Source organism: Amphiura filiformis, chromosome 7 (assembly GCF_039555335.1).
Source record: "Amphiura filiformis chromosome 7, Afil_fr2py, whole genome shotgun sequence".
NCBI classification, from domain to species: domain Eukaryota; kingdom Metazoa; phylum Echinodermata; class Ophiuroidea; order Amphilepidida; family Amphiuridae; genus Amphiura; species Amphiura filiformis.
In genome coordinates, this window is record NC_092634.1 from 26,130,495 (window position 1) to 26,140,037 (window position 9,543).

Below are 9,543 nucleotides of genomic sequence, written 5' to 3' on the forward strand. Positions count from 1 at the left end.
GACTGTATCTTTTATAGTGCCTTGGCGACTTTATGCTCATTTTGTGGGAGCAGGTGATTGTAAGGCATTCTGGCTCTCAACCCTCGATATGCATTACCATTAAACTACATACAATGAGTAGTTTTGTCTAGACTGTTGCTTCTTTCTTCAATCAAGTTGATTTAATGATACACAGTTCTCCCCCTAAGTGCAATTTAATTAAACATGAGTAATGAAACGAGAGGATTGGGATTACAAGCAATCACGCGAAGAATCGCATCGATAACATTATAACCTTGAAGATTAAAGAAAGCTCGATATGTCTACAACCTTGAGACATACACATGGTCGATTAGCTTTCATTGTGTAACTATAGTGTATATGACATTACATATTATGTTGTGTAAGATAACCATGACCTGTTTTCTTTCATTCTTTCATTTTTTTTCATGTCTCTCAAAGAAATCTTAAGAAGTCGTCATGTAGTTCGCTGTTTAAGCAAAGTAAGTTGTACGAGTCGTATACAAAATATGTTTTGTTACAAAGAAAATTGTATCGCGTATCTTATTTATAGTACGCGGGCGGAAAATAAGTTTCCGCAACCATTATGTATCGCCATCCAGGTTTGAGCCAAGTAACATTTGTTAACATTAAAAATTTGAATTGCAGTAACTGCACGTGTAAATAAAAGAAAGTAAGAACCAACACAGTCTAAAAACCACATTTTTATGTTTGATATAAGGTAATCTGAGTATATTTAGTATATAATAATTGTGAAACACGAAATGTATCCATTAACAGATGACCGTGATCAAAACAGCGCTAAAATATAACTAAATACAAAAAAAATGCAGAAGAAAGCTCGATATGTCTACAACCTTGAGACATACATGGTTGATTGTAAGAGTGATATACTAAATCTTGTGCTAAAATTATGTAAAGAATAATGGTGATAAAGCATACTCAAAATGATATTTAATAGAAAATGGTGTATAAAAACAACCATGGTTCACCGGTATATAGAGTTGCAAACCACGCCAATTCCAATTTGGGCACTTATTTTCTTCACAACTTTTCACCATAAGTCAGTATTTATTATGCTATTGTGTTTATGCTAATGTCATTACGTAATCAAGTATTCAACACCGGGATTAAACATCGCTGAACGCTTTTTGATTGAGAGACAAAGATACAAACTCGTATTAATCATAAGTAAATGTTATAAAAATCCAGCTTGATTGAAGATACATAATGTGTCAAACACAGATGAATATTTCATTGTAATAGCCACATTAGCCCAGTTATACCTGGAAATCTGATACAGATAAAAGATGTCTACAACCTTGAGACATACACATGGTCCATTAGCTTTCATTGTGTAACTATAGCGTAGAGAACACATTACATATTATGTTGTGTAAGATAACCATGACCTGTTTTCTTTAATTTCTTTTCTTTCATTTTCACGTCTCTCAAAGAAATCTCAAGAAGTCGTCATATAAGACAATATGCATACAGATGAAAGATGGCTACTTTAGCTCTAGCAATGAAACCGTTATTTATCTCTGAAAGTGTTATGAGTCGTTGTCGTTACTTAGATGAATGCAATGTTTGTTGATATTAAAGTATAAGAATACTTGAATGAGAATTGATTGCTTTCCTAAAAGTGTTACCAAGTCACTCACGTAGGAGAATAACGATTTTAAGTTCATTGACATTCAGCATATAAGTAATAATATAATTGTCTTAGTAAGATTATATTAACAATCATGTATAGGCTATACCCACGACATGTTTATTGTACCCGATTGAATGCAAAGCATTTTGAAGCCCTTAAAAATGCAAATGATACAAATTATATATAAAAAAAGGATATAATTTGAACGATATATCAGTATAGAAGGACATTTGGAATTGCATTGAAAAAAATTGCATTACTGAGTTAACGATAGAAAATGTGCTTCAATTTGCGCTGAATGTTGATTCTTGATATTGATGCCCGGCACATGAAACGCATTGTATGATGTATTGCAACATAAAACACAACGTGTTAAGCTAGTTTCTATTTTATTTATTTATTTATTTTTATTTATATAAAGAAAACGTGTTTGTTGCTCGAGAACGAGAAGCACGGTATCTCGACGAAAAACCAGGTTTCTCTTGGCAAGACTACATGTTTCTGTAATAATAACTTTCATAGATAAATATAAGCTGTGTTGTTTAAATGTCCCTAAAATCACCTCTTTCATATGGCTTTATTATGAAATTGCTTGAACTATTAGCAGGCGATTTACTTTGGCCTTTCCTTATACATAACGATAGTTGTTCTGAGAGGTAATAAATAACGTATTTCCTTTTCAACATATTTCAAATGTAATTTCCTTATTCCAGTTTATTTTTCATTAACGGTTGCCTTAGTTGGGTTTTCCTGCAATGGAATATGCAAATGAAATTGGTACGAGTGAACAGACTACATTAATGATAAGTCGTGGTCAATGATGGATTAAAATCCTTTAAAAGGAATAGGGCGAGCACATGAGGAACTGTCAAGATAAAGGTGTACTTCCATATTGTCAACACTATCGCATATGTAGGTTCCGAGTATATAGACAGCATGAATATTTTACTCAGCGCAAAAGGGCGAGAAACACTTGTGTTTTTCGCCCAAAAAAGACAACAGTAACATTGCTTTTAATAGGACTATCTAAAATAGCAGGTAAGATAACTAATTACTTGATATATTATCTCACGAATTAAACAATATCCACATTGTGTATAAAAATGTATAAATAAGTTACATATGCATCAATTAAAGCGGTCAAAGTAATATTAGTTTGGATCATCGATGCCGCGATTCATATCTATTAAACTAAATGCTCTGTATGAGATGATAGACTACGATTTCATACTTTAAGAGATCTTTGAGAATAATAAAAAAGATGACAGTCAACATGTCAAAGATATTAAAATATCTTTGACAGTCATCTCTTTTATTATCACCGTAACAATGAGGTATCTGATTAAGCTTATACTCGTAGCTCGTAACGTTCATAGTTAAATGGAGTTTTATATTATACTTCAGATGTTCTTTCTACTGCCATAAGTATTGATGTTAAGTTATTTTGGTGTCTGATGCGTCATTTTAAGATTAGAAACTTACCACATATAAAGATAACCAAAGTGAATGACTTTGTTATTTTTGTATTTAGGAAATTTTAGTTATCCTTGTTATTCCGCATGTCTAGCATAACTTTAAAGAACTAGTTTCCCAAAGTGACGCTGAACGTCTTATTGGTTTATCATACGTTACTCATCCCACGCATTTCCACACAACACAATAACATTGCATAATCAGAGCTTATGCCTTCGAGAAATCTGACGAATCTGAAAATTAAACCACATCCCAATCACTATAATGTCTTTAGGATGATTGTGAAATATTTTATGCAATTGCAATAAACGTTAAATTTGTTTTTTCGTCCAGGAGCTGGCATGCCGAGCCTGTCATTCTGGCTACGATGTTCGCAAAGTTGCACCAAATCGAACCCAACCCAGCATATATCGTACTGAATACACCGTGAATGGATCAATGTGGGTCTTCTAATGTGCAGCATTGAGGACAAATAGTGCTCTTGCTAAACGTTTAGCGACATATCCTATAAAAGAGATTTTTCTGGTGCCTATTACGTAACTTATCCCAGCATTATCGAATTGATTGATCCAGTTTCATTTAAAATCACGTTAAGTTGGCTCTTATAACTATTTCAAGCACACTATCTACCCACTCTACCCTACTTTTGAAAAAAAAAAAAAGAATTACGTGCCAGTGATGTCTGAAAATTATTTTATGTCTGAAAGTTATGTTTAGGACTTATGCGCCAGACCGTAATGTTGAATGTTCAATCGTGAATATTCATAATACCTCAGTATTATTATCAATTCAAATTATTCTATACATCTGGGTGTGAATTTGTTATGAGATAAATAACTCTAAAGAACGAAATGGTGGTTTCAGGAGGTATTTATGAACATCTCTCCATAATTCATGTCCGTGCATGAATTGAACATATTTACTACATGAGATGGCATTTCATACTATATATTTCAGGAGACAGCTGGCTTTATCCTATTGTAAAAACCTTATTGACCCCAATCATCACATTGTGGTAATTTGGGCCACGTTTTATTAAAATATTTTCAAGCAGATCCACATAGCTAATTTCAATTCAAATAAAAATGAAGAGCGGGAGAGGTAGACTTTATGAAAGTTTCAAAGAGGTATAACATATGAGCCACTCTGTAACGCTTTCGGACGTCACGAAGATCTTGCAAGCTGTTAAAATGTTTACTCTGCACAAAATACAGATAGTCTTCCGCACATATGATATCGAGAACATAATACTGTATTTGAAAGATGCCAGAGTATTATAGATGGGAATCGTCACCAGTCACCATTTGCTATGTAATCATATAAAGAAGATAGTCAATAGTTAAATAGTGCAATGCATTGTGGGACATTTTTTGCTGTTTTAGGACACTTTGCATTGTTACCTATTGGGAAAATTCAGAAAAGTTGGTGTTTGTGCGTACAAAAAATAATCTAAAACGTTTTACAAGAATGAAAACAAACCGGAAAAAACCCATTATTATTGAATACACTAATTATTTAAATATATTTAATGATAACATTATGACAATAATAAATAAATTAATATTAATTACAGCAATTTCCCCGATATGTCAGAGGTCAGAGTGTCATAAAACTGCTTTCAAAAACCGGAAGATTCAATGGCGATTGGGCTTATTTATTCCCTTTATCAGTAATAATACCTGTAAACTATCGAACTATCGAAAAATACGCCCCAGTTATGCTTACATCTCCACGTAGGTGTTGCCTACAGACGACAAGTTTCAAATTACTGGTGAATGACTGATGTCTGAACTTTACTTCCTGTTGACAATGTCCTTTTTTTTACCTTTTGTCAAGTGTTTCTAGAAGTAAAGTGTCATATATTTTGGAAAGTTCTCGGACCCTGTCCTTATTAAGGGTGGGGCTGGTCTCTTTCTTGATGAAAATGAAAAGTTTTTCTTCTCTGCAGAGCACTTCGACGTCGTCATTGTTAGCATCATATCCTATGCGCTTGTGGTGCTCTGCAAATGCTGATGTATTTGAGGCGGTGTCGGTAGTATGTTCTTTTATATTGAAGCCTTTAAATAGCACGCACAAAATTAGTATATTTGTTTTAAATCTTCTACCTAACTGCGAACAGTGTTTGCTGTTGTTAACATTCGAACACCGTCTAATTGATAATCTGTCACAATCAGCCCAGAATTGATATCAATATGGCTACGAGGTGAGTATTACACGGAGTCTGTATTTACCATCAACATAATAAACATCTCAAGTTTTGGCGGGAATTGTTCCGATTATTTGTGGATGAAAGTTTGTCCAGACTGACAGCCACCAGCTCGGATATAAAGTCGAATACATGACCTTAACTATTTTCGAAAGTTGTGGAACGACAACAAAAGTATAATCTAGAGTGGAGATAGATTCTTACTTCTACTAATTGAAAACCCTGCGAGATAAAGGCGAACCAAGAAAGCTTGTCTTTGTTGTACTGATGTAGTGCAATGACGTCATAATCTGAATGGGGGCTGGGAAATCATAGATAAGTCAACATTATTTAGGCTACTTCATCTTCATAACTTTATACACTGTCTTTAGTGGAAGCCTCTATATGAAGACCTGAGTTACGTATAGTTTCTTAGGGTTTCTTAATGTTGAATACATGTTTCAGGGTGAAAACATCATGAAAGGTTGTGAAAGATTTGTTTTGGCGCATGAACATGTATAAAACATTATCAAACTATTCGACACTATACGCAGCTTTAGTGTATACATGTTTAGGGGCCAAGTGGACTTACGGCCTTCTTGCGCTCAGGTCTTCATATGCACGTTTACACTCCAGTTGCTTCGACATCTTTATATTTGGCGATTTCGGAGGAACTATACCCGCATCATTGACACTACTGACGTCCATGGGTTGCAGCATGAATGCTACTTACGTGATTGTCAAGAGTTCTTCAAGAGTTTCTACTTTAAAAACTATTTTCCGTTGACTTACGAATCAGACAAGTTACACATGTCTGCCCATTTCTTAGAAGGCAATCGGCAACACCGCAAGTGGTTAAAGGCGACCACTTCAGTTCGTCTTCGATATCTGGTGCCATTAACGACATACGTGTCGGAATGTAAACAATTGATGTATCGTAGACAACTAAACCTCAGGGAAATGGGAATGTGTGACTGATTTGAACATAGCAGACGATATCACACAGACATAATTAAATATCAAAATAGTCAATCGACTGTCTGGTACAAAAGCAATCGCTACAGAAAAGTTCACTGAATGATGATAAAAGGCTCTTTTTTGTTGTTGCTTTTTCGAGTAAAAGCAAATGTTCATAATTTTTTTGAGAGAAGTAATTCCGCGCTAGAGACAATACCCATTGAGATGACGTCATAATGCGAGCGCACCCTTGCAAAATTGGGGAATTCTGGCTAATAGCAAAAGTGTAGGCAAAATTGATTTTCGGCTAAAAATTCTGAGAACATGCTATTTTGACAGATTTGGAAAGGACTATTTTAAACTAACAAACTAGAAACCTATGATGGGCCTCACCACCATCCTATGGTCATTTCGAATGGTCGGTCCTACCACCGGGTAAGGTGCTGGGATAACAATTGTATCACTAAAATGATGGATCTAAGATTAGCATAAGTCCTTTGGGGGTAAAGACGCGCATTTTATTGATGACGAATGAAAAACACTGAGGGGGGGGGGGGTGTTACGCCCCACCCCTTCGTAGGTTTAATTATGATTCTCGTTGCTAAAATAGGTTTGACGCTATTTAATAGTCGTAATAAATTCGAGAATCTGTTTAAATATCATGAAGAAATTTGAATATTTTATTGCCTAAAAAAATTATAATTACCGTTGCATTTGCCAATACCGAAAAAGTTCCGTAAAGTAGTAATGTAGGAACAAGGAAATTGTACATTAGCGTAATTAAACACGAAATTGCAGCATAACATGTATAGGCATAATAGGCCCGTTGAGGGTCTTTTCTCACGTACAACCCTTCGTAACTCAAAGTTACGAATACCCAATACTAGACAACTTTACGAAGAGTCCCTGTAGTAAATGCCTATTACTTAGTAAAATGGAACTTAAGTCAAGTCGAACGATTTTGAGACTTTGATTCCTTTCAAAATAGACATATGCATTGCTGGCCACTTTTGTCAAGTTTAGTAATTATTTACTTAACTTGTTTCATATTATCTGATTATAGGCCTATAGATTTATTATGTATTCCAAGCTTGATATTTCCTTTCCCAACATATGATTCAATTAAAAGTCAATGGACTATGCAAATTCTGAAAAGCCCGTTCTGAAATTGTTTGTATAACTCAAGGTCATAGTCAATGAACATCTTTTCTTTTAAAAAATGTAACAGATCATGTAGTTTAATCGTACCTTGAAAATAAAGCAGCCGCGTAATCCCATTTCTTACATAAAGGGACTACAGCTATTTAAATGAACACTCAATTGAAATAAAAACTAATAAATAAATAAATAGAACACGGATTGTTTTTCCTACGCTCATGTGTTTATTACCTTATGTGCTAAGTTACATGATATGCTTATACCATAATAATGAAAATAATGTCTATGCAGCTATGTCTATGGGAATTTCAAATACAATTTTACATTTTTAACGTATTATTCTAATATAAAGAATATTGGGACATTGAACTCCAGAATATTTTTGTGATGTTATTATTATTTGTCATTATTAATATGTGTCTGCCGAATTGCATACGAAACTTGATACAGATTGGTTTTCTTTATGGAATCAGTTTCTTAATATATATTTTACAGTAACATTTTAAGTGTTAAAACTCAAACAAAATCCAGCCCTTTTTAGATACTATGAAAAAAATAAAACTTCAATCAGTGCTTGTGGTAAATATAATATTATTATTTAAGTAAGCGTTGTGATTTTACAATCTACCACAAGTAACCGTTCGTAAGTTAGGAATACTCAATACTAGACGTAACATTACGAGTGGTCGCTATAGTAAATCCATATTGAGGTTAAAGTTGGCAATAGTTTAGTGAAATGGAATTTACGACTCGTCGTAAGTTACGAACGATTTTGTGACTTACGAAACTTCTGAAGGTTTAGTGAAATGGAAATCTGGTTATAGTTCTAAGTTCCCCTTGGACTTTTTAAAATAGCTCCAAAAAGTTGGCGGCTAAAACGGTGGCTAGTTTCATTAAAATTATAAATAACACGTGTCTTCGTAATGGATATTGAATGTTTTGAAATTTTCTCCTTTTATAATGATATAGTTTATTTTTAAACGAATAATACTTCGATTGACTGAGTTATATTGAACCTAAAACTCGATGAATACCACATCATTCGATGACTTCAAGAGGGAAAACAAAATACTTACCATCTTTTACACATAGCATTCCTTTCTTACCTTAAGTTAGATTGAACCAGAGCAATTACTTATGACTGTTGAGCTCTTTTAATCATTCCCTAATACATTTTGAAACGATGGGCTAATTTCAAGGGTTTTTTTTAATCAATGTACTGCGATAACTAATAATGGCGTCTGTAATTAGCAAAACCATTTCAATTATAACACATATATATTTTGTGATATCAGTTTTTAAATTGATTTAGTAATTGTAAATATAAACACGGCACCGTTACGTATAATACGTATTGCCAAAGTAAATGTTACTTTAAAACATTGCAACATAAGTGATGTCTGAGATGCGAGACTACGAATAGTGATTGTATACTATAAAGATTTATCTTTGACTGCTAGGTATGATGCTATCTTTTCTATTAGCGCCGATACCTAGTTTAAGGCAACGTAGGAACGTTCATAGTTAAAGGGGGTTATAATTGCGATTCTGATGTTCTTCATATCGTTGTGCTTGCTGATATCAAGTACATCTCGGGTCTATGTGGCGTCATTTCAAGATTAAACGCTTACAGATATTTGCTGATAACAAATTGTGAATGACTTTGGTACTCGTACTATTATAATATTAGGAGCCTTTCTATTTTATATACTGATAAAGAACTAGTTTATCATAATGAAATGTTACTTGAGAATATTCATGGGTTCTTATAAAACGCCTATTGGGCATCCGATAGGCACATAATTATTAAACATAGTTTAGCTGTTATGTCAAATATTTGAAGACCTGAGCGCAAGAAGACCGTAAGTCCACTTGACCCCTCAACATGTATACACTGACGATGCGTATAGTTTCCTATAGTTTGGTAATTTTTTATACATGTTCAGGGGTCAAAACAAACCTTTCACAACCTTTCATGGTGTTTTCACCCTGGAACATGTATTAAACATTATAAAACCCTAAGAACCTATACGTAACTTTAGTGTTTAGGGGCCAAGTGGACTTACGGTCTTCTTGCGCTCATGTCTTCATTTGTATGTCTGTGTAAAACTAC